The sequence below is a fragment of the Balaenoptera acutorostrata genome, chromosome 4, assembly GCF_949987535.1.
Source record: "Balaenoptera acutorostrata chromosome 4, mBalAcu1.1, whole genome shotgun sequence".
Taxonomy (NCBI): Eukaryota; Metazoa; Chordata; class Mammalia; order Artiodactyla; family Balaenopteridae; genus Balaenoptera; species Balaenoptera acutorostrata.
Genome location: NC_080067.1, coordinates 61,373,128 through 61,398,655, shown reverse-complemented (window position 1 = coordinate 61,398,655; position 25,528 = coordinate 61,373,128). Strand labels below are relative to the sequence as shown.

The following is a 25,528-nucleotide window of genomic DNA, read 5'->3' as shown; positions in this document are numbered from 1 at the left end:
TACTTGCAGTGTTTTAATGGAACCTATCTACACAATTCGTAATACACCGGAGAAGAAAGCTGCTAAGTAAACCTAAGGAATTGACGAGATCACACTTTTATCTTTTAGGCATGTCCTTTTAGCCCTCCCAGGGTGACTGATAGCTCCATGAGTATGGAGATCGTGTATCTCTCATCACTTCAGCCAACAAGGAAAGAAATCAACAGTAGCATGAGAGTGACTGGAGGTGGGGCAAAAAGGATCTTGTTGTGATTTATGTCACAGAGTGTTCTGCCTACAAATTGAAGGAGAAAAACCATATCATCATTTCAATAGATGCAGAGAAAGCTTTCGACAAAATTCAACACCCATTTATGATAAAAACCCTGCAGAAAGTAGGCATAGAGGGAACTTTCCTCAACATAATAAAGGCCATATATGACAAACCCACAGCCAACATCATCCTCAATTGTGAAAAACTGAAACCATGTCCACTAAGATCAGGAAAAAGACAAGGTTGCCCACTCTTACCACTATTATTCAACATAGTTTTGGAAGTTTTAGCCACAGCAATCAGAGAAGAAAAAGAAATAAAAGGAATCCAAATCAGAAAAGAAGAAGTAAAGCTGTCATTGTTTGCAGATGACATGATACTCTACATAGAGAATCCTTGAGATTGGAGTCATTGGGAGATTTAGGAGTCATAGGAGTCATCCTATGAGATGATGACTACCATAATTCCCATTTTACAGATGAGGAAATTGAGTCATAAGGCTAATAAATGACAGACCTGGGTTCAAACCCAGGTAGTCTGGCTCCAGAATCTCTACTCTTAACCCCTTTGTTGTATTACCACCAATGAGATGGGGAGAGGGACATGTTGCTGTAAAGAAGATGGAATAAAGATGGGAGAAGAGTAGATGTTAAGGAATTAAATAATGGGGTAAAAAATGGAGAAGGAAAAAATAAGGGCAATTAAAAGTAAAAGACTGGAGGAGAGGGGAAAATAGTAAGAAGGAGAATGAAGATAAGGAATCATGGACAAACAAAAGGTGGAAACAGAAAGTCAGTCTATGTGGATTGGGGAGATAAGGAGGACCCAGGAAGACCTGAAGAAAGGCTGCCATGTCAGGCAGGATGCAGAGAACAAATGAGGAAAGGCGATTCTTACATGATGGTGAAGGCGCCGTTGTAGGTGTTAGGTTCTGGCTCAGGCACTCTGTGGAGCTTCTTCTTTGGGCTGAGAATAACACACGACAGTGTCTCATTTTTGCAGCTACAGAGCTCACATATGCTGATGTTTGTGGTGGCATTCTGTTCTGGCTGCTTCTTTTCTGGGGTATATTTTACACCAGGAATAACTGTGGATACTGAATACTGAGTCGAAGGAAAAAGAACTCTGTCTCAGATGGCCTTGGTTGCTGAGATATGTTAACTCCTAGGTCCACAGGTGGAACTGTGACTTGAGTCAGGTGTGGTTGTGCAAGTGTCACCTCAGGGTGTTTTGGAGGGGGAGCTGTAGTCTGCCATAGGGATGTAGAATGTCCAACCTCCTCCATAGTGGGTTCTGGAGTTGTGGTTTGCTCTAAGTCCACATGATGAACTGTGACACTGGATGATGTTGAATGCTGACCTTGATCCTCACTTGGGGTTGGAACTGTCACCTCCTGCAGGAATGGAGATTAAACTACAACCTCCTGAGGTGCCTCTGGAGGCTGAGTTGGGGTCTCCTGCATAATTGGAGAATGTACAGTCTCCATATTGGATCCTGCAGTAACGGTAAGTTCCACATCCATAGGTTGAATTGTGACTTGAGTCAGGCTTGGCTGTGCAAGTGTCACCTCAGGGTGTTTTGGAGGGAGAGCTGTAGTCTGCTGCCAGGCTGTAGAATGTTCACACTCTGTAGTAGGTTCTGGAGTTGTGGTAAGCTCCAAGTCCAAAGGTTTAACTGTGATCATGCGTGAGGTTGGATGCTCAGCATGATCCTGATCTGGTGCTGGAACTGTCACCTCGGGATACAATGGAGACTGAGCTACAACTTCCTTAATGAGCTCTGGAGGCTGAGCTTGGGTCCGCTGCATGGTTGGAGAAGGTTCAATCTCCATACTGGATTCCAGAGTTAACATAAAAGGTTCAAAGGTTGAACTGTGACCTCAGCCAAGGTTGGATGCTGAGCCTGAACTTGCTCTGGATTTGGAAGTGTCACCTCGGGGTATGTTGGAGGAACTATAGTCTCCTGCAGGGGTGTGGAATGTTCAGCCTCCATAGGAGGTTCTGGAGTTGTGGTAAGCCCCTGGTCTAAAGGTTGAACTGTGACTCTGGGTGATGTTGGAGGCTCAGTGTGATCCTGATCTGGTGTTGGAACTATTGGGTTCTGATATACTGGAGGCTGAGCTACAAAAACCTCCTTAGGTGGTTCTGGAGGCTGGGTTAAGGTCTCCTGCATGGTTGGAGAAGGTTCATCCTCCTTAGTGGGTTCTGGCCTTATGGTCAGTTCAAGGTCCAAAGGTTGAACTGTGACCTCAGTCAAGGTTGGATGCTGAGCCTGAACTTGCTCTGGATTTGGAAATGTCACCTCAGGGTATGTTGGAGGAACTGCAGTCTGCTGCAGGGCTGCGGAATGTTCAGCCTCCGTTGTAGGTTCTGGAGCTGTGGGAAGCCCCTGGTCCAAAGGTTTAACTGTGACACTGGGCAAGTTTGAATGCTGAGCTTGATCCTGTCGCAGTGTTGGAACTGTCATCTCATAATGCACTGGAGTTTGTGCTACAACATCCTTAGGCGGCGCTGGAGGCTGAGATGGGGCCTCCTGCTGAGCTGGAGAAGGTTCTGTCTCTTTAAGGGGTTCCAGAGGTAGGTCTGGGAACTCCTGTTGGACTGGAGAAGATTCCATATTCTCAGGGGGCTGTAGAAGCTGAGGAAGGGTCCCTTGAGGGACTGGAAATAGTTCCACCTTTGCAGGGAGCTCTGATGACTGAGCCTGAAGCTCCTGCTGTGTGGGAGAAGGTACCACCTCCTTAGGGGGCTCAGGAGATATAGTTGAGCCCCCCTGGGGAACTGGAGACTGAGCTGGGGCCTCCGCCTGGACTAAAGAAAGCTCTATGCCTCCAGGGGGATCTGGAGTCTGAGTAGGGTCCTCCTGCTGCACTGGAGGATGTTCAACCTCTTTAGTGGGCTCTAGAGTTAAGGCAACCGCCAGGTCCACGGGTTTAACTGTGATATTAGGCAACACTGGATGTTCAACTTCACCTGGACCTAGAGGTGAGAATGTCACTTCATTATGTACTGAAGGTTGAGCTGCACCATCTGTAGAGGCCCCTGGAGGCTGAGTTGGGTGCTGATGCTGGACTGGAGAAGGTCCAACCCACTCAGTGGGCTTCGGATGCTGAGCTGAGCTCTCCTGCTGGCTTGGAGAAGATTCAGTTTCCTCAGGAAGCTCTTCAGGTTGAGTTGGGGCTCCCTGCTGAACTGGAGAAGGTTCAACATTTTCAGAGGGGGTTGGATGCTGATTTGAAAACTCTTGCTGGACTGACAAAGGTTCCAACTGCTCAGGGGACACTGTAGACTGAGCCGAGGTTTCTTGTTCCGGTGGAGAAGTTTCAACCTCATTAGTGAACACTGGAGTTACGATAAGTGCAAGATCCACAGGTTTAACAGTGACATCGGGCCGCTGCAGAAGCTGAGCTTGATCCTGACCTAGAGGGGAAACTGTTGTCACGTGATGCTCTGGAGAGAAAACTACAGTCACATTAGAGAGCTCTGGAGACTGGGTTGGAGAGGAGTCAGCCTCACCAGGAGACTGTGGATGCTGAGCTGTGGCTTCCTGCTGAGGTGGAGAAGGTACAAGCTCAGGAGCCTGTGGATGCTGATCTGGAGTCTCCTGCTGGGCTGTGGCAGGTGTAACTTCTTCTCCAGGAGGCTCTGGATACTGAGCTGGGGTCTCCTCTTGTACTGAAGGTTTGTTATGTGCACCGGCTTCTGGAGATTGGGCTGGAGCCTCCTGTTGAACTGGCAAAGGTTCAACCTCCTCAGGTGGCTGTGAAGGCAGCGTGGGGGCCTCATGCTGGGTTGTAGAAAATTCTGCATTAGTAAGGGGCACTGAGGGCTGAGCTGAAGGCTTGTGCTGATTTGGAGAAGGTCCCACCTCTGGAGTGGGTTCTTTTGTTATGGTAAAGCTCCACATCTGCAGGTTTGACAGCGACACTGGATAAGTTTGAATGCTCAGCATGATGGTGACTTGGAGGTGAAACTGTCATTTCATGAAGCTCTGGAGGTTGAGCTGGCTGTTCCTGTTGAGTTGCAGAAGGTTCCACCTCCCCTCAAGAAGGCTCTGGAGGCTGAGCTCGTTGCTCCTGCAGGGTTGCAGAAGGTTCTATCTCCACTGGAGACAGAGCTGGGATCTCCTGCTGGGTTGGAGAAGATGCTGCCTCATTAGGGGTCTCTGGAGACTGAGCTGAGGCTTCCTCCTGGGTTGCAGAAGTTTCAGCTTCTCCAAAAGACTCTGAAAGCTGAGCTGGGGTCTCCTGCTGGGTTGCTGGCTTCATCTCCTCAGGAGGCTCTGTAGGTTCAGGAGGCTGAGTCGGTTGTTCCTGTTCACTTGGAGAAGGCTCAGCTTCCACAGGAGGCTCTGGAGGCTGACCTGTGGTCTCCTGCTGGGTTGCAGAAGGTTCAACTTCCCCAGGAGGCTCAGAAGGCGGAGCTGGCTGCTCCCGCTCACGTGAAGGCTCAACCTCTCCAGGAGGCTCTGGAGGCTCAGCTGAGGTCTCTTGCTGGGTTGGAGAAGATTCCTTCTCCTCAGGATGCTCAAGAGGTGGAGCCAGGGCCTCCTGCTGAGCTGTAGGAAATTCAGCTTCCGGAGTGGGCTCTGGAGTGATGGTAAGTTCCAGATCCAGAGGCTGAAGTGTAACACTGGGCAAGTTTGAATGAGCATGACGCTGAACGCCAGATAGAGATGCTACCTCATCACTCACTGGAATTTGAAGTACATACTCAGTAGGGAACCCTGGAGCCTGAGTTGGGGCCTCTTGATGGAGTAGAGAAGGTTCAACCTCCTCAGGGTGCTCTGGAGGCTGAGATGGGGCCTGCTGCTGGACAGGAGAATGTTCAACCTCCTCGGGGCTCTCTGGAGGCTGAGATGGGGCCTGCTGCTGGAATGGAGAAGGTTCAACCTCCTCGGGGCTCTCTGGAGGCTGAGATAGGGCCTCCTGCTGGACTGGCACAGGTTCAACCTCCTCAGGGCTCTCTGGAGGCTGAGATGGGTTTTCCTGCTGGACTGGAGAAGGTTCAACCTCTTTACTGACCTGTGGAGTTATGGAAAGTGCCAGATCCTGAGGTTTAACAGTGACATTGTACAAGTTTGACTGCTGAGCTTCATTTACCCCATGATGTGCTACTGGTTGAACTACAACCTTCTTAAGTGTCTCCAAAGGCTTGGCTAGGGCCTCCTGAGGACTTGAAGTTTCTAGTTCCTCAGGGGCCTCTGAAGGCTGAGATGGAGACTCCTGCTGAACTGGAGGTGGTTCTACCTCTTCAGTAGGCTCTGGATGCTGAGCCTGGGCTTCTGCCTGGGGTGAAAAAGATTCAACCTCCTCAGGGGTCTGTGGATGCTGAGCAGGGGCTTCTTGCTGGGGTAAAGATTCAGCCTCCTCAGTGAGCTCTAGAATGACCAGTTTGGGCCTCCTGCTGGGATGGAGAAATTTCAGCTTCCACAGGGGGCTCTGGAGGTTCATCTGGGCTCCCCAGAAAATCCGTAGGTAGGCTCTCCTCAGGATAAAAGGCATCCATACTGGGATCTAAATAATCACCCTGCAACTGTTGTTCTAGACCCTGAGTTTTTTTTTCAAATTGGCCTGTAGTTTCAACAACTTTGGCAAGCTGTCGATGCTGAACTAGATCTTTCTTCGGGTTTGGGGGTGAAACAATAAACTTCGTTGGTTTTGAGCTCTTACTACCTAGAGGTGGAACAAGTATTTCAAATGATTGGTGACCTTTAGCCTGATCTAGACCTATGTTTTTAGTCTTACTTTTGTGTCGAGAAGGCAGAACCAAGGCCTGATTCTGATTCCAATCCAGCACTGGAACTTCCTCTGGGAGCTTTTGATGTTGGGTTTGCTTGTTATTCAGATCCTGATGTGGAACAGCAAACTGAACTGGCCCTGTAGGCAGCTCTCCAACCAACTCCGTGTTCAGGTATGGAACGTCAGTCTCAGTCAACTCCTGATGAGGCGGGGCCGACATCTGGACTGGAGACGAGGACGTCAAGTAATTAAAGCCCCCGGCTGCTGCCAGGGGTGTAAGGGCATGGGGCAATTTGGGAGGGGGGTCTGAGGCGTGTGAAGACCAAGCCTCGGTCAGCCGCGCGGGGTTGGGGGTCACCTGGACGGGGTCCAGGGCCCACTCCGGAGGCTGAACTGCGTGGACTAGAAGCCACAGTTGTTGCCATGTGAGGAGGAGCCGTGGCAACCAAAGGCGCAGCCGGGACATAACACGCGGCGGCTTGCAGGCGCAGTGACCCAGGCCACTGAGGAGCCGGACCCACATCCTGCATCCGAGCTGAACCGCTATGCCAGCACCCACGCTAGGGCTCACGTTAGCAACCGCGCCCCTCCCCCGCCTAACGTCCCACCCGTTATTTATGACGTGTTTAGTTCCGCCACCTTTATTAGGTTCGTGCGGAGATCCAATCCGCGCCACCAGAGTGGGCCTTTTTCCCAGAGTCCCCAGGGCGCAAGCCATCCTTCCCCTTGCAAAGGCGACAATTACCTCCTGCCGGGTCCTCTTCCCAAGCACTCCCTGCCCTCCCTGGCCCCAAACAATGAGGCGGGATTTGGGCTGCAGACCCGAGTGGCCCCAAACTCCAGCGGCCCAGGGGTGGAGGGGGGTTGGGAAGGATGCAGAGCTTCCCAAGGAAACCGCAAGACCTGGCATTCTGGGAAATTCAAAAGTGCTAGTCCAGTTCTGGCAATCTGAACTCTTCCTCCTCAAAGCTGAAGTCCGAGAGACATTCTTCCTCCCTTTGGCCACACGGCTGACAAGAAAAGTAGCTGACCTGCAAAATGAGCACCAGTTATGGTGGCAGGAGGGGAACACACCTTACAATTATTCTAAAATGTTGCGTATATATGTCCATGCCACTCTCTCACTTTGTCACAGCAGCTCGGTGGTTTGTGACCACCTAGAGGGTTGGCATAGGGAGGGTGGGAGGAAGGAAGACGCAAGAGGGAAGACATATGGTAACATATGTATATGTATAACTGATTTACTTTGTTACAAAGCAGAAACTAACACACCAGTGTAAAGCAATTATACTCCAATAAAGATGTTAAAAAATAAAATAAAATAAAATAAAATGTTGCCATTTCCTCCGAAAAAAAAAAACAGTTTCCATTTCCATCTACCTGGTCATATGATAACCGCTCTTGTGCGCACACAAGTGTATGAACAAAAACTAGAAGAGAATCAATGCTCACTCTAGTAATAGGAAGCAGTAGTCATCCACGGATAAGCTAATTGGAAGAAAAGCCATAGTCACCTTATTAGAATATATAATCAATAAAAATTTAATACTAAAAGCCATGTAATCACATAGAATTTTTTTAAATTAAAACTTATATTTATTTTATTAGCCCTATAAGGATGGCCATATAAAGTCAATGAAAAATATACGTAAAGCCTGCCGGTGTTTAAGAAAAGCTTGTTCATGTATTTTTTAAGTAAATGATGATAGGCATCTGATTGCTATGGTATTAGGATACCACTGGATATATTTTTTAAAGTGATGTAACAGCTTTATTCTAAATTTTTGTAGTACACTGGATATTATACCCTTTGCAACAACTTCAACTTATGTTGCAAAACTGTAGCTGTCATTTTTAGGGGGTACATGAACAAGAGTCTGAAGATGACAACAATTTATTTTTTTTGGCTTCGTTGGATCTTCGTTGCTGCGCACGGGCTTTTTCTCTAGTTGCAGTGAGTGAGGGCTACTCTTCCTTGCGGTACGTGGGCTTCTCATTGCAGTGGCTTCTCTTGCTGCAGAGCATGGCCTCTAGGCGTGAGGGCTTCAGTAGTTGTGGCACACGGGCTCAGTAGTTGTGGCGCACGGGCTTCGTTGCTCTGCAGCATGTGGGATCTTCCCAGACCAGGGATCAAACCCATGTTCTCTGCATTGGCAGGCGGATTCTTAACCACTGCGCCACCAGGGAAGTCCATGAAGATGACAACTATTATAGAACAGCAGTCCCCTAACTTTTTCATGAGGGAGCATCCCCTCTTGAACTTTTTTTTTTTTTTTAATTTATTTTTGTCACTGTTGGGTCTTCGTTTCTGTGCGAGGGCTTTCGCCAGTTGCGGCGAGCGGGGGCCACTCTTCATCGCGGTGCGCGGGCCTCTCACTATCACGGCCTCTCTTGTTGCGGAGCACGGGCTTCAGACGCGCAGGCTCAGTAGCTGTGGCTCACGGGCTTAGTTGCTCCACGGCATGTGGGATCCTCCCAGACCAGGGCTCGAAACCGTGTCCCCTGCATTGGCAGGCAGACTCTCAACCACTGCGCCACCAGGGAAGCCCCTTGAACATTTTTTTAAAGGCAGTAAGGCATTAGTAGTTTTACTTTCTATGTCTATTAACCAAAAAAAATTAAATCACAAAAAACTAGTAGTAACACTTATCAGTAACATTTATAAATTATTAAATGAATTTTATATTCATCAAAATAGCATCTGCATGCATCTGAAGACTTTAACCCATATAGATTTGAGGTGTATTATCCACTAGTCCAGAGAGAATGTTTGAGGTACATAAGGATTCACAGAAACTCTATACTAACACCACAGCCTCTAGTCTTAGAACCACATTGCCCTGGTTGGGGTCCTATGATCTTTGCAGTGTGGTCTTTCCCTAGGAGAAGGCTAGGAAATACCCATGAGGCCTATTTCAAGGGGAAACCTTTAGAAGGAGTACACAGATTCAAATGCTTTTTGCAGCCAAGCCAAGCCTGTAGTTCAAATCAGTAACCCTGCCTAGGGGTAGGTTGGAACTGTGGCCAATAGCAGGCTGTGTCCTGGGCTTAAAGGGACAGCTCTACCCAACTGTTGACATGGCTTGAGGAAAAAAGCTTTTCAGGAAAAGCCGGATTTTTCTGTGAAAATCTCTGGATTTTTAATCCATTTTTTAAAAACTGTTTGGGCCAACCTACACACAAACGTGAGCTGAATTTAGCCCTTAGACCTCCAGTATGCAATCTCTGTTCCATGCTACTCAAAGCGCATCCCAGATCCAAGAACTGTTTGTTACATTCCAGATGAGATGTGCATAGCAACTGAGAATAACATTTAGAAACATCTACAGTAGTTTGACAGAGTGATTTTGTGAATATAATTTTCTCTCTCTAGTAATAAAAAATTGGTCTTGCATTTGTATACATTTTGTAATTTATTTCTCTAATGTTTTTAAGCAAAAATATCAAGTGAGCAATGGATTAGAAATCTTACCCACAGGTAGTTTAACCATTGTTGTCATCTTTATCAAAGTAAAGGGTCTATTTAAAGATGCTGTACTTTCTAAACCAAATCAGGGTTTGATAACTGAATTTAGTCTCTGGAATCTTCATATTACTACAAAAGCCTATGAGTTAAAGTGTACCCAGTTCTAACCAGCTGACAGATGTCTGGCAGTAAAGGCCTAGAAGCTGACCTCTTTTCCCTAGAGGAATAGGGAAATATCACGTCACTCCGGCAGGACTGCTCCTGAACCCATCAGGACACCAAATTTCCTCCAGGGTCAGTTGTGGGACGAGTGGCCAGCTGCCACAGGTCACAGGTCCTCCCCCCACCGGTACACAAGGACCGACCCAGGAAAGGCCCTCACCTTGGTGCACTGGGCGTGCTCTCTGGCTGTTGTTTGTGTGTCTGCCTCTTGGAACATACTAAGCTCCTCTAGGACCAAGAATCCTGCTTCCCGGTCTCCCTGGCTTAGTTCCATTGCACTGAATTCTCTCCTCTTCCTAGCCAGTGTAGGCTCCTTGCTAAGCAAAAGTGTCAGCCACCTAGTTCTGGAGCTTTGATAGCTGACAACCAGCTTCCTGTCCTGGAGCTTCTGCCCAAGTGGTCCCCGAGTGGTTCTCTGACCTTTGCACTCCCCTGCTTAGGCAGAAGCTCCAGGATAGGAAGTTGGTTGCCAGCTATCAGAGCTCAACACCTAGAATGAGGTGGTTGATTTCCTTGTCTAGTAAGGACCCCTATTTGGGTCAGTCATGCCTAGAAGGAGCTTAGGCAAAGGCCAGAGGGCCGGTAGGCAAGAAAACAGAAGTGCTTTGAGAGCCTCTTCATCTTGACAACCAAAGGTACAAACTCTGGGGTCTGCACACTCCTCTCTCAAGAGCTGAGGGAAAGCTCCTAAGTAAACATTGCACTGGTAGGGGGAGAACTCCGGCCCGAACCCTCTTCAGCAGCCCAAGATCCACAGAATGAACACCTACTGAACCATCTTGGAGGGCTGGAGCGCTGGACCTCGCCAGCTGCCAGCACCTCGGAAATTTCCGGGGCAAAATTTGAGGTGGGGGTGGGAGAGCTGTAGGGCAGACTTGTGGAGGTGATTTTAGAAGTGCAAACCTGGTGGGGGAATTTTTCCTCAAACCTTCTAGAGGGAAGTGGTCATAATCCACTACAAATTCTCCTGAAACGATCAAGTACACAGAGGGAAAGTGTTACATTGCTGAGAAACATGGCTGCCTTGCTTCCTCCCCAGGAGTTCCAAAGACTTTTATATCAATAGCTGATCTGTCCCTGCCTGGGCTACAGATGGATAAGATCAGGCCAGTGAAGAACTGCATTTTCCTTGTAATTCTCCAGGTAGCCAGTTCCCAGCCAGCTGTCATTTTTTGCAATTTAAAATACTAAGAAAATTTAAATGAGATCAGCCCTGTGTGTGTAAAAAAAAGAAATAATCTGTTTGGCCAAACAGAAAAGGTACCATGTTGTGGAAGCTATTGAATTTTACATATTTTAACTGAGAGGTATGTGTATCAACAGAACAAAAGTGCAGTAATCTACACAATTAGTTATTTAATCCATTACGAGTACCACTGCAGCAGGAGGGAGGGAAGAGAACATCTAAAATGATTTTTTAAAACTCATTCTAGGAAAAGGAAATGCCAGAGTAGTAAGATAAGGAGTCTTAATTAACAATAAATTCATCTACTTCCCTCCTTCAAAATGAGACACTCTTCTAAGGCAGTTTGCTTGGAGAGCAGTTTTGCACTGTAAATCTGGGACATGTTTTTTTATGTGTGTTTACTCTGCATGAGGCTTAAGAAAAACACAGCAACCAAACCACCCAGGCCAACCCTGCAGGGAAAGAGAAGACCTAATCACCCGTGATGGCGATTACATAATAGAGATTCACACACACACAAACCCCAAGAGTCTCAAAAGAATCAGCCTTTGGCTTCCTGTCATAAAATACGCCTTTCCCCCCCCCCCCCCTTTGTAAGGATCACTAAAAATGCTTCTTAAAGACCAAGTGGATGTCTTTGGTAGACACAGAGGTCACTTAGGAATGATTTATAAGTGCGCCCCCAGCCAAAACGAAGCGTGTATCGATAGCTGAAGTGCATCTGCATTTAGTGCAGCAAAAGCTCATAATCTGTTTCTAATCGGTGCCCTGAAAATGCTCCCCGGGAGGAAAAGGCCTGGCTTGGGTAGCCGCTCCTCCCCAGGCCCGCGTCCCAGGTCCTTCCTTGGGCAGCCTGAGTGCTCCTCTCTTAGATAATGCCAGGTACTCTGGAAAGTAGCCGTGTAATAATACACAAACCCCTGATGATGTCAGCGTGTTATTGACTTTCCAAGTCTGAATGACTGAGCAGAGGAGCGGGGGTGGGGCGCGATCCATCCGGCAGCGCGGGGACCGGCCAAGCGAAAATGGGCTCGCGGGCCGGGCGGGGGAGGGGCGGCAGCTGCTCAGCGCTCAGGCTCCGCCGAGGCGGTGTCGGGGTCGCTGCTCGCTGCATCCCAGCCTCGCCGCGGCTCCCGCTCCTCCGCTGTTTGTTTGGTCAAACACCGCTCCGGCAGAAACCACTCAGGCCGCCCCCCTGCCCCCCGGAAGCTTTCACCACGTGGCCGAGCCGGATTACAAAGCGGGGAGCGGAGCGCAAGAAAGGGGGCCCCTTGCCCCTCCCCCACCAGAGCCTTCCTCCCCGGCTGCGGTGATTTCGCAGATCCGGGGGTCGCCGGCCGTGGTGTATTTCCCTCTGCGGGAGACCCCTTTGGAAATTGCACCTCAGCGGTGGTGATATTTTTATGGGACGTGATTGGCTTCTTTTATGGCGCTGGAAGTGCAGGTGCAGGGTTGTAGGTTCCCGTTCTCACCCTGCAAATTGACCACAGAGCGATGTAGTCTTCAAGGCTAGGTGTGAACCGGGCAAGGTTGCCCTTAAATGGAATTGCATTCAGAGGCTGGTATGGGAAGAGGAGCGCTCCAAGCTGGGGCGTGGCCTTCCCCACTGGGCCTGGGCCTTCCTTTCAGGACTTGCAGCTCCTGCCCGCCCTCCTCCCTCAGGCCCACCCGGCTTCGCTGTTCCCACTGTTGGGACTAGGCACCCAGACCTCTGCCCGCTGGCGTAGCTCCCTTACCCAGAGCCTTCTGAAACCCTCCCAGGAAGTCCAGGTCCGGCGCAGAACTTCAGCCCCAAGCCCCAGGGCTGGACTGCTCCTCCTTGGAACTCCCGCCTCCCTCTCCCCCATCGCCCACCCCACGGAGTTGTGCTTGTGGAAGCCCGGTGCGGGGCAAACCTCACACAGGCTGTGCAGCCGCCCGGCTCCGCATCCTGTTCTGCCCCTTATTAGCTGTGTGAGTGTGGGCAGAGTGCTTCACCTCTCTGTATCCCTCTTCCGTGAAAAGGGGGTAGCAGTAATCCCCGCACTGTTGGGAGGATTAAATGAAAGCCGGATTTCGTTAAGAGACGCCTGTCCTAGAATATTCTAGTCTTTTGCCCTCAGTAGTAGTGTCACTTCCCAGGCCAGAGGCCCTGTGGTAGTTCTGAAAACACGGTCAGCTGAAGTGCTGGGCCCACTGTTTCCCCTACTCTCCGGGCTTTGTGGAGCCCGCTGCCTCTGTCTACCCGCCCTGACCCGACCCACCCCGATGGGGATCCTGAGAAGAGCCATTTTACTGCCAGGGCGGGGTGGGGAAATGTGCCTCTGACCGCAGGTGGACCATTCACAGCCTTTTCCCAAATCCTCTCCTCCCCCACCTTGCCCCATGGGATTGGTCCAGAAGTGAAAAGCTGACACTTTTAGTCCAATCAGAAGTCTTCTTGGAGAATTTTGAGACAGGAAGTTAATAAGTCAGTTTCTCCCCAGGGGTAAAATGGCAAGATGTTATAAAGGTGGGAGCCTTCTCTACTACCATGCTTCCCATCAAGTGGAGGAAAGGCCAATCTGAAGACAGAGGTAGAGGTAGAGAGCCAGAGATAGAGACGGGCTGGGAGAGCGCAGCTGAGCGGCCCAAAGAGGTCTGATGTTGGCCGTGCTACTTCCTATGCCCCAATACAGTCTCTTCTGCCCCAGGTTCTTGGTGACAACCCAGGAGTTTTTACAAGATTCCTCTTGTTGTTTAATTCAGTTTGCATGTTTAGTCCTTGCAACCAAGAAAGCCCTAATAATACACCAACGTGGCATTTATTAGCCTAACTTGTACCATTTCTTAGTTGAGTTCAAAACTAGCTCCCCACCTCTACCACAAACCCCTGGAGGGCAGAACTGTCTTTTACCTCCCCCACCCCTAGCCCCGCAGTTAGTGCCTCATAAAGAGGGGCTCCATTAACGCTATTCTATTGAATTGAGCAAGGTGTGAGTGGACAGGAAGTGGCTGTCGGAAGGGGAGGCTTCCTGTGGTTCATTTAAAGGGGAAACATCACCTATTGTTGCAGTCTCCTGGAAGCCCAGTTATTCTGCCCTGGTGGTAATTAGTGTTTATTCGAGTGAATAGAAAGAAAGAAAAGAAGAAACTTTATCCCCTCTAAATTGCATTTAATAAAAATCTTGGAGAAAACGAGTGAATTGTCAGGCTTAATAATTCCCCCTGGGTTTTTGTTGGAGAGAGGCTGAAGAAATGTACAGCATTCATCATTTATGGGACAGCAGATCCACATTTTATCAGAGAATAAAATGCTGTAGTGACTTAACCTCCTTTTTTTTCCCCCTCATTTGTTTCCAAAAGGTTTTTTTCCAGCCCATGAGTCACTTCCAGGCAGATCCAAAGACAAAAGCCGGCTAATTGTGTGTCAGTGAGTCAGGTCCCCACCCTGCCTTTTCATGAACAACCCTTTCTAGCTCCAAGAAGACAGGACACTTTTCAGCCTATGAGGCACTGAGTGGAACCTGTTACACACCAGGGAGTAGTGCTGGGCCCTCCCAACTCCCTCTGGCATCTGGCAGCTGATCTCTCAACGGATAGCATCTTGGGATGTTTCCCTCCCAGGGTTACTTTCAATCTGGAACTCTCCATGCAGTCTACTCTGTTTTCAAGGCACCCTGTTGAGCCCAGGGATACAAAGGTGAATTTATATTTATAAAAGGAGGTCCAAAACCTCTAACGATCTGTCAAATAATGAAGGAGAAGGGCTGGAAAGAATCACTGTCAGACACGCTTTGAGAGCTACAGAGGAGTTCACGTGAAGACTAATGATCTTTTAGTCACCATCCCTCACCATCTCTCAGCAGCACTTTACCTGGTCGACTGTTTCCAACTTCTTGACACACTCACTCTCAAGAGGCTTCCTGGATGTCACCGTCTGAACATTTTCCAACCAGTTCTCTGCTCCCTGCCCCCACATCATCTCCCTGTCTCCCTCTTCCAGATATCTTTCTCTTCTAGGTAATGGTACCACAACCACCTGCTGCTCACACCAAAGAAGCAATCCTTACTCTGTTCTTTTCTCCATTCACCACATTCAGTCCATTAGCTTGTTTACCTGCAAAAGCTATCTCCACCCATGGGCTTCTCCCCATCTACACTGCCACAGCTTACCTCTCACTCATGCCCCTGCTCAGGCCTCCTAGACCTTCTGTAATCTGGTCCCTTTTCCCATTCACGCCACCTTCCCCAGCTCACACCACTCCAGCCACATGAGACCTCTTTTTCTTCTTCTACCACCTCACCCCTTCCTATCTTAAGGTGTCTGCTCTTGGACGTGATTCCATCTGACTGGAAGACTCTTCCGGCACTTCCTGGGCCTGGCCCCTCTGTATCTGTCTTAGTCCATTCTGGCTGCTATAACAAACTACCATAGATTGGGTTACTTACACACCAGAAATTTATTTCTCACAGTTCAGGAGGCTGGGAAGTCCAAGTCAAGGTGCCAGCAGATTTGGTGTCTGGTGAGGGCCCACTTCATTGTTTGCAGACAGAAGCCTTCTTGTTGTGTCCTCACATAGAGTAGAGAGACAGCATCTCTCTCATGTCTCCTCTTATAAGGGCACTAAATACCACTCCTGAGGGCTCCACACTCATGACCTAATTACGTCCCAAAGGCCCCACCTCCAAATACCATCATTTTGGGGATTAGGGCTTTAGCACATGAATTTGGGGGGGACACAAACATTCGGTCCATAGCAGTATCCTTCAGGTTTCAGTGTAGCTGTCACCTCCCTAGAGAGGCCTTCATGACCACCACATCTCACATCACCCAGTTTGTGACCTACAGAACACTTACCATAATCAGTGGTGATCAATTACCTTACGTCTTTATTTGTATGCCTCTGTATTCTCTGTCTCCTCATTGGAATATAACCTCTGGGAAGGCAGAACTCTTATCAGGCTTATTCATTGTTCACTGATGAGTTCAGTGAACCTTATCTATTTCATAGCAGGCACAGAGTAAGTCTTTTTTGATGAATGATGAACAGTGGAGAAAGCTCAGTGTAGACATAGCCAAATTAGCTCCTCAAGGAAAAGAGGAAGTTCTCCAGGTAGACTCCAGAAGAAGGGCATCTCAGAAAGGCAGGAAGGCATCCAACTACCCAGTGTTCACAGAACCCTCTCTTGACCTCACTTACTCCTCCAGCTATGCCTCAATACTCTGCTCCCTTTATTGCTAAACAGTGCTCAAGGGTCACTGTGACTCACTATCTTCAATTCCTCTTCTCCCATTCTCTCCTATTTACCGCCAGTTATGCTTCTGCCCCAAACCACTCCACCACAACTGCTTTTCCCAAGGTTACCAATGATCTCCATATTGCTAAAGTCAACTGTCAGTTTTCAGGCTCATCTTAGTGAACTTATCAGCAGCATCTGATAGAAGTGATCACTGGCTCCTTCTGGAAATACTTTCTTCTCTTGGCAACTGAGATGCTACCCTCTGCTGTTTTTTCTCCCCCCTTACTGACTGCACCATCCCAATCTTCCATGCTGATTCCTCCACTCTACCCATCTTCTGTTCCCTGAATGTTGAAGCACTCCAAATCCACTTTTAAAATAGATCCCACTTGGGGCTTCCCTGGTGGCACAGTGGTTGAGAATCTGCCTGCTAATGCAGGGGACATGGGTTCGTGCCCTGGTCTGGGAAGATCCCACATGCCGCGGAGCAATTAGGCCCGTGAGCCACAACTACTGAGCCTGCGCGTCTCGAGCCTGTGCTCCGCAACAAGAGAGGCCGCGATAGTGAGAGGCCCGCGCACCGCGATGAAGAGTGGCCCCCGCTTGCCGCAACTAGAGAAAGCCCTAGCACAGAAACGAAGACCCAACATAGCAATCAATCAATAAATAAATCTTTAAAAAAAAAAAAATAGATCCCACTTACCACTTCCACTGCTGTTACCTTGGTCTAAACCATAATCCTCTCTCACCTGATTATTGCAACAGCTTCCCAGCCGGTCTCCCCACTCCTGCACTTCAGTCTGTTCACAGCACAGCAGCCAGAGGGGTCCCTTGAAAATATGTCAGGTCACGTCACTCTCCTGCACAAAACCCTCCCACGGCTTTCCGTTTCACTCAGAGTCAAAACCGAAGTCCTTACAGTGTCATTCAAGACCCTACTTCACCTGGTCCCACCACCCACCCTCTGCCAGTTTCCTTCTACTCTCTTGCTTTTTCATTGCCATTCCAGCACACCAGCCTCCTCACTGTTTCTCCAACGCAATAGCCATTCCCTGTGTCGAGACCTTTGAGATGGCCACTGCCTCTGCCTGGAAGGCTATTTTCCAAGATGTCTGCATGGTTTGCTCCTATATCCACTGGCTACTGTTACAATCATGCTCATAACTGAAACATCCCCTTACCTTCTCAGAGAGGCCTACCCCATTTCCCTACATAAAATGTAGCCCCCATTCCCATTCCCAGCACAACTAAAGCTCCCTCTCTTGCTCCAGTTTCCCAAATGTCTCATCACTCTCTAACTTGCTATATAGTGTTTATCATCTGTCTTCCCCTACAGTGTAGGTTCAGTTTATTTACCGATATATCCCCAGCACTGAGAACAGACCTGACACTCATTAGTAGGCATGCATTAAATATTTGCTGAATAAATATGGAATTTGAGAACAAAAGTTTATACACTGGAGCCTAGAACTGTGCTGTAGAAGACTGGGCAATAATCACAGCAGAGATAGGACTGGAGAAATAAGTGGAAGCCATATTTTTCAAAGGCCTCTTATGCTATGCTAAGTTGTTTGGATTTTATTTTACATGCAGTGGAGTAGCATTAAACATTTTTAAGCAGTGAACTCTCATGACAGTGAATGTGCCTAAAGTGGCTCTGGATGCATCATGGAGTAGAGTAGGGTAGAGCCTGGTGGCCCAGAGCCTGGGTGGCAGGCTGTGGGCAGTTGGACTGATGAGCAAGAAGCCTTGTCTGAGCCTCTCAATTCAAGCTGTGTGAGCAGTTGCTAACTTTGCTCATTGCTTACCTGACGAGGGCTCCCCACGTGTGCCAGAAAGAATACATGGAACGCAAATGTTGGGAAGGAGGCCCTCTTAGCCAGATTTCTTTCACCTGACCTCGAACTACGGGTATCACTTGGAGTATATATTGTGAGAATAATAATCGCTTACCCTTACATAGCACCATAGAGCTTACAAAGGATTTTTCCAACTATTTCATCTAAAGACTCAAAGACCTAAAGTACTCTAGCCAGTATGTTTAAGTATCTAGCCACTTCACTGGTTAAGAAAGGAAATAACACTTATGTCCTGAAATTCACTAGGGAACTTTTCTGGTGAATTGCTAAGAACATAGTTAAAACACAATCTGGGGCACTTCTTTTCTTCTTCTAACGAACACCATATTGCTGGTGTGATCTCTGAAAATTTCAGAGATCACAGGTGAGTGATGTTGTTCAACCTGATTCCATACGTTCTTCAGAATCCATCAAATGACTCTCCTCTCTGCAGTTGAGCCCCCTGAGTATGTTCACAGAGACTCACATAAAGGCACTAACAGGTAAAATAGGTACTTTCCCCAGTTACTTCTGCATGGGGTAAGAGATCACACTTAGCTTCCCCCAACCACCGAGAAAGCATTCAGGCTTGTAAGAATATTTATAGGGCTACCAGGAGTTCCCCATTAGTCCCCCAAACCCTTTGCACACCCCTGAAAGGGTTCGTTTTTACATAAATAGCCTTTGTACACCCCGCATGCCTTTCTTCCTTGGCAGAAACCCAGTTTGGCCATGACTGTATTTGAATGTCATGGCCCAAGCAAGGACTTTCATACAGATACATAGACTTTCATAGCTGGAAGCAGCTTTAGACATTATCTAGTGAGCCTAACTTCTTCATTTTCCAGATGAGAAAACTGAGGCTCAACAGCAAAGGGAAAGAAAAAGGAAAGAAAAGGGATGCTTTCAAAGCTGATGCCACGATCTAGACCTGTGGCAGACAGTGTTCCACACGTGACTTCCTTTATTCCTCTCTCCATAGCAAAAAAAAAAAAAAAATCTTTAAGGTCAATGTCTTAGAGTTCTCCAGGGAACAGAACCAATAGGATATGTATATATGAAGAGAGAGACTTAGTTTAAAGAATTGGCTCACGAGATTATGGAGGCCTCTGCAGGATGGGATGTGAGACTGGAGACTCAGGGAAGAGTTGATGTTGCTGTTCAAGTGCAAAGGTCATCTGCTAGCCCAATCCCTTCTCACTTGGGGGGAGTCTATCTTTTTTCCTGTTCAGGGCCCACCTACATTTACGGGGGGCCACCTGCTTTACTCAGAGTCCGTCCAATTTAAATGTTAATCTCATCTAGAAACATCCAGAATAATGCTTGACCAAATAACTGGGCACCATGACCCAGCCAAGCTGACACATAAAATTAACTGCCACAGTAGATAATATCATCATTTTACAAAGATAATTTGAAGACTGCTCTCGAGAAAGTTTGAATGACTTGGCCAAGGTCACCTAGCTGATAAGCTGGGACTAGCACTTGGGACTTTTACGTTCCTAAAGGGTCTTCTTTCTGCAAAAGAAGAACAAAACAAAAACTATGTTTTGTTCTCCAATGAAAAGAAGGAAAACAACAACTTTTGAGTGCCTAACATTTAAATATTTGTCAGGCTCTATACTAAATGATTAACCTAAGTGCCCATTTAATAGACCACCATCATATAGACCAGCAAACAGAATCTTGGGAAAGTTAAATAACAAGCCCAAAGTAGCAAACAATTTCTAGCAAAGCAAAGTTTGAGTCTAGGTCTGTATGGTACCAGTACTTCCCACCATCTGGCTCTTTTTAAGGATGTTTTCCCTGCTCCTCATCTTTCTTTCAATTCAGCAGCATGTAATTTCTCCCCCGAATTTTAAGAAATGGCCCCGAGTCTTCATCCACTAAGACCATATTCTTAGTTCAAAGTGAGGTTTCAAATATCAGATGTGACTATAAAACGAGGAGACTGATTTCAGAGGAATATATGAACTCTACCACATCAAAATGAGTGTTGTCCCAATTATAAAAGCTACCCCAGGCATCAATACACTCCTTCCATTACTCAAAACTCATCTGTGGCTCTTCTTTTGAAATTACCTTCAGGACCTGTATTGCTTGCTTTTCCCAAATAGTTTTAATGTTAGAAAATGTTCATTGTTTGGTTTGATTTTTGGGAAACAGCCCAAATCATCTGGTGCCAGATCTGTTGAATGAGGTACATGATCAAGCTAATATAGTTTAGATTAAGAGTAAAAAAAACTGAGGCTTGACTACAAAAGGATGAGTGATGTTCCTTATATCGCTGGAAAAGTGGCTTCAAAGGCAACCCAGTCTCATTTCTTGAGCAATGACAGCAAAGTTGGAATAAACGTTTGAGTTGGAGAAAGTAGTCTCCCAAGTGACGACACAGGACAGACTCTGTCTGGTTTATCCTATTACATCATGGTCACTCCACATGTTAAGGTTTTTTTTAAAAACATCATCAATATTTTTAGAAATATTTTGGAATGAGATAGTTTTACACACTCAATGGTTGGTTTTTTGCTAGATGAAGATCTAGCAATGTCAGGAGCTATATCTTAGCAGTTATAGTTCAGAGAAAATGACTGAGAATTTTCCATTATTTTTTTTTTTGAATCCCAATAATGTAAAGAGCTAATCAGAAAAACTGCTTTTCTTGGAAATATTCTCTCCTTTTTCAATAAGCACAAATGAAACATATGAGTGAAAAGACCCTTCCGCCAAAAGCAAATTAGAGAATCGTAGGTCTTTGAAAGTTGAGGAAAAAATATCTTCCTGCCACACAGCTGTCTTGGTAAATGTCCTCTCATAATACCCCGCATAATCCATATGTGGAAGTCCCCTTAGATTCCACACATAATTAACACTTGGCAGAAATAAGGAGAGTGAGCCTGAGGCTCTCTTAAATTTCATTTAAGAAATTCAGATTTCCATGAGGGTGGCTGGGGGAGGGGGAATTTAGGCCCCATTTCTCCCACAGTATTTCCAGTTGCTGAATTCTACATGGATTTATAAAGATGTCCTTAGCCAGTCAAAAGGCATTTATTGAGCGTCTGCTCTGTGTAGGGTACCATGTAAGTGCTGAGGAAGCCGCAACACGGCATAAAACAAAATTCCCATTCTCATTTATTTTACTGAGGTCACTACAGGTCCTAAATAATGTCTAGGTGTTAAGAGGAAAAGAAATGGTTGAGGAATTGGAAAGGATAGAAAAGGCTTAACTGAGAGGTGAGAAAGGTGCTGTGTTAGAGAATGTGGTTAGGGGAATTCCCTGGCAGTCCAGTAGTTAGGACTCAGCGCTTCCACTGCTGGGGCCCGGGGTTTGGTCCCTCCTGTGAGCTACGTGGCACGGCTGAAAAAAAAAAAAAAAAAAAATGTGGTTAGGATGAGGATGGCTGGAATAGGGCGAGGGTGTCTCTGTCTGTAGAAATGGAAAACATGTGCTCAGGACAGCACGTGGAGACTGTTCAGGAAAGACTTACAAGACAGGCTCCGGGAGAACCCTGGGAGGCTGCAGAAAGCCTGTTGTCACTCAGCATACATGCAGGGAGTTGGCTACAGCATTTCAGGCACCGTTTTAGGCATTGGTTGACTATGGGACTCTGAGGAAAGTCTTTTGATTGTTCAGTTTTCTCCCTGAAGTAAAAGACAAGGTCATCAGCTGAGAATATGGATTGGAGAATAAGTGTTGGGGCTATTTAATTTGGTTTTAAATAGGTAATACTTGTATACGATATTAAATACAAACAGTGTGAAGGGACAGAGAGAAGAGTCTCTCTTCTACCTGTGACCACCAGCTATCCAGTTCCCCTCCGTGGGGACAACCAGACCCCGGGTCAGGATGGCCTCTGAGCAAAAGACTGGCATAAAGGAAGCATTAATTTAAAAGAATCAGAAGAATTGTTGGGGTACCTAATTTTTTGATCCTAGGTAATCAGCTGACTTTTTGCCCAAAGCAGCAAATAGGAGAGGATTTAAACCTGTTCCTGTCGTGATCTTCACAGGATTTTACTTTTCCACAGATGGCTGCCATATCTTTATTCTGCTTCTTTATCATGTTAAAAATATTTTGCAGGACCACTTCACCCAACACCTGTTACTACCTTGATGGTTACCCTGGGTCAGTCCCTCCTAGGATGCTTAGAGCCTGGTCCTCTCTGGGGATATCCCCTTCTGAGCTGTGTACAGGGATCCCCCGAGTCCTGGAAGCATGTGGGCATGGACTGGTCTCCTCAGGCTGGGCCCCAGCCCCTTCTCACCAAGGAGGGCCCAGAGAGGAAAGAGGAGTCCTCAAGGAGTTTGTTAGGATGGTTCAAGCATAAATTTCCCCCTGTGGTCCCAAGAACATTCTGTGAAACCAGAAAAAAATCAGGAATCCCCAAACATATATTCGTATCTTACACTTTTATCTTGTTCTTATTAAAGAAGTTATTGGGGTGTCCCTAAAAACATAGAAGGAAACTTGTCAGTTCAAATAAAATGCCATGTACCTCTTTCTGCAACTAACAACTTTATAAAAAAAAGAGAAAATCTGTACACCTTTATGCTGCCTGATGAGCAGCGGAACAGATGTTCTACCAATAAAAAAAGACCCCTCTGGATAGTTTTAAAAGGAAGGGATTAAGAAGATTACTGAAAATGCTGGAGGTAAGGCTCTAGGCCAGATGTTCTTGAACTTCTGTGACTAAAACACATAGCTAGAAATACATTTTACATTGTGACTCAGAATACACATACATAAATGTATGTACACACACGTATGAAACTGAACTACTAGTTGCATAAAACAAATTAACCTTTACTAGGGACAATGTACTCAGATATTTTTTCTATTCTATTTTATTTTATTTTATTCTATTTTTTTTTCTTTCTTTCTTTCTTTTTTAATGCTTGTCCCATAGCACTAAATAGATTCTATTACCTATAGTTTGAAAAACATTGCTCTAGTCGGGCTGCGCTCTCAGGCACAACTCCCAGACCCTAGATCCAACTGCCTCTGCCCCATGGGAAGAAGTCTGTTTCCACTGGTGCAGAAGGTGCTGAAGCAGGAGACTTCCTGCCAGATCAGGAGGCCACAGCTCAGCTAGTGGCTCCAGAACCAGGCCATCCCCACCACAAACCTGCATCTCTTACCTTTAAATTAAATTCTGAGTTTATCTGATTGATGGAACCCTAGCTGCAAGGGACTCTGAGAAATGTAGTTCTTAGCTTTCTAGTCTCCAGAAGCAGGGAGGGATGAGAATGAGAATGAGAATGGATGAGTGGTTTTGAGCCCACCCTGCTGCGAGGTTGAGGGTACCCATGCCAAACTTCAGACATTGCTAGACCTCCAGGCCACCTTGCTCCCTGGTCTTTACAATGCAAAATCTTAAGCCCAGGGTATTCCTGGGGTCCCTGCACTCCTGGGAATCCAAGAACTCTATGACTATATTTTACCTGGGATGCATTGAGCATCCCTACAATTTCTTAGAGAATTTCAACCAGTTTGACAGTGTAGATATGGTCACTAATAAAACTGCATGCTCATCTGCAATCACTCGTGCATATGCGTGTGTGTAACAAAAATGTTTAGGACTGAATTTTAGGTTTAACTGGAAAATAGTAGCATCACATCAACTTGGCCTCTCAAAGAATTGCATTCTACATTCATAAATCATTTGGGAAGCATTTATCAACCACCATTCTGTGTCAAGTATTGTTATAGCTGCTGTTATTCACGCTTAATTAACTTGTGATCTCTGCCCTCAAGGAACTTACAGTCTGATGGAACGATAAACGCATGAATCACACTAATAATGTGTGACAAAGCTTAGGATGGGCTCAATCACAGGCTGCCAAGGGAACACGGAGGACAAAGACTTGAAAGAGACTGTGGAATTACAGAAATTTTGGAGGCGGTGACCTTTGAACTGAGTTTTGAAGGATGAGCAGTGAAGAAGCAGAAGGACATGCTGGGGAGAAGAAAGAACCAGCCCAGCCGCCCCGGTGCATAAAACAGGTGATGTGCATTAGGAATTCTGGACCATTTCATGTGACTGAATAAAAGTATGAGGGAACATGATGGCATTTGAAGCTATAGAAATAGGCAGGTAGACCCCAGACATGCCTACTCTGCTAAATAAATAGCCAAAAAATAACAGTAGTAATTTATTTGAACACTGTAGGTTTATTGCCTCTCTTTGCCATAGTTTCATGAGATTTCCAGGGTAGAACACATGGATTCAGCATTTCTTCCTCATTTATCAAACGTCCTATACTCAGCATTGTTAATTATATGTGAGTGTGGGGGGGGGGGTGGGATGAAGCATGGTCATATATATATATATGTTTTTTAATAAATTTATTTATTTATTTTTGGCTGACTTGGGTCTTCGTTGCTGCGCGTGGGCTTTCTCTAGTTGCGGTGAGCGGGAGCTACTCTTCGTTGTGGTGTGCGGGCTTCTCACTGCAGTGGCTTCTCTTGTTGCGGAGCACGGGCTCTAGGCACACAGGCTTCAGTAGTTGTGGCGCACGGGCTTAGTTACTCCACGGCATGTGGGATCTTCCCGGACCAGGGCTCGAACTCATGTCCCCTGCATTAGCAGGTGGACTCTTAACCACTGCGCCACCAGAGAAGCCCCTTGGTCATATAGTATGATGCAAATACCACGCTGAATGAACATCTGGAAATGGATCATTTATAACAGCACTATTAGAGTGAAAATATTTTTTAGGATATTCCAGGGAATACATACCTACATAAGTTTATAAAAATACTCTTAAAAGCACAAATAAATGACCCATTTGTCATTGTGTTCTCGTTATCAGTAAGAAGATTTCTTCGTATGCATTCACAGCTGTCACAAAGAAATGCTCTGAGGCTGAACTCTTTTATATTAGCATTATAATTTTAGACTGACTCCTGAGCTCCAAACCACTTGGAAACTTTTTGCCAGCTCTGGAATAGATAGCAAGCAGAGTAATACTCATTTAATTCTTTTGCACAGTAATCTGATGGCTGAATATGCTTCAGAGATTCTTTTAGGACTAGCTGGGGAATGAAATCAATCAGAGTGCATAAATTACAAGAAAAGTGCTGTTGGTGTCAGTTACCAAAGCTCTGTGAATGTAAGTCTTCTAATTTCTATCAGTAATGTTACCAATCTCACTCTATTATTTTAAATAGGACTGTAACCGCAGTTGCTAGGAGTTGAATGAGGGCAGACAAATGTGAATAGTTAATGAGTGTCACCGACTACTAGCAAGTGGAAGGTGTCAATAACAGTGATATTATAACAGGCTCGCAAAGCTCCACCCTAATGTCTGCAAAAGAAGCTTTGTTTCTTTTTTCATGTGTGCCCCTGTACTCTCCCTAAATCCATTTTGTACACAGCAAATGCCAGGTGAATATGGGTGTTCCTATATGCCAGAGTGAGTCCCTATCTTTCCCCAAAGATAATGACCCTGAGTTGGTACAGGAAGTTTTGGCTGCACTTTCCCTGGTAATCTACCCACCCCCACTGCTCATGGCTATGTTTCACTGACTCATAATTTCCAACTATGATCAGTATGCTAACAGGAAAGATACAGTCACTGGGCAAAGCAGCAGCCCTAGAGAGCTGGCCAAGGCCTATCC

At 46.5% G+C, this 25,528-nt stretch overlaps 1 long non-coding RNA gene across 1 annotated transcript in view; it reads right to left on the bottom strand.

Annotated features, from left to right (window-relative positions):
* Window positions 1–20,999: 20,999 nt before the first annotated feature.
* The window catches only part of LOC103007533 (uncharacterized), a 118,617-nt gene continuing 114,088 nt past the window's right edge, over window positions 21,000–25,528 (bottom strand). The window contains exons 3-4 of the long non-coding RNA XR_450258.3: window positions 21,396–21,549; window positions 21,000–21,265 (exon numbers count right to left, since the gene is read on the bottom strand). This is a non-coding gene — a long non-coding RNA (uncharacterized LOC103007533). The remainder of the gene's footprint in view (window positions 21,266–21,395; window positions 21,550–25,528) is intronic.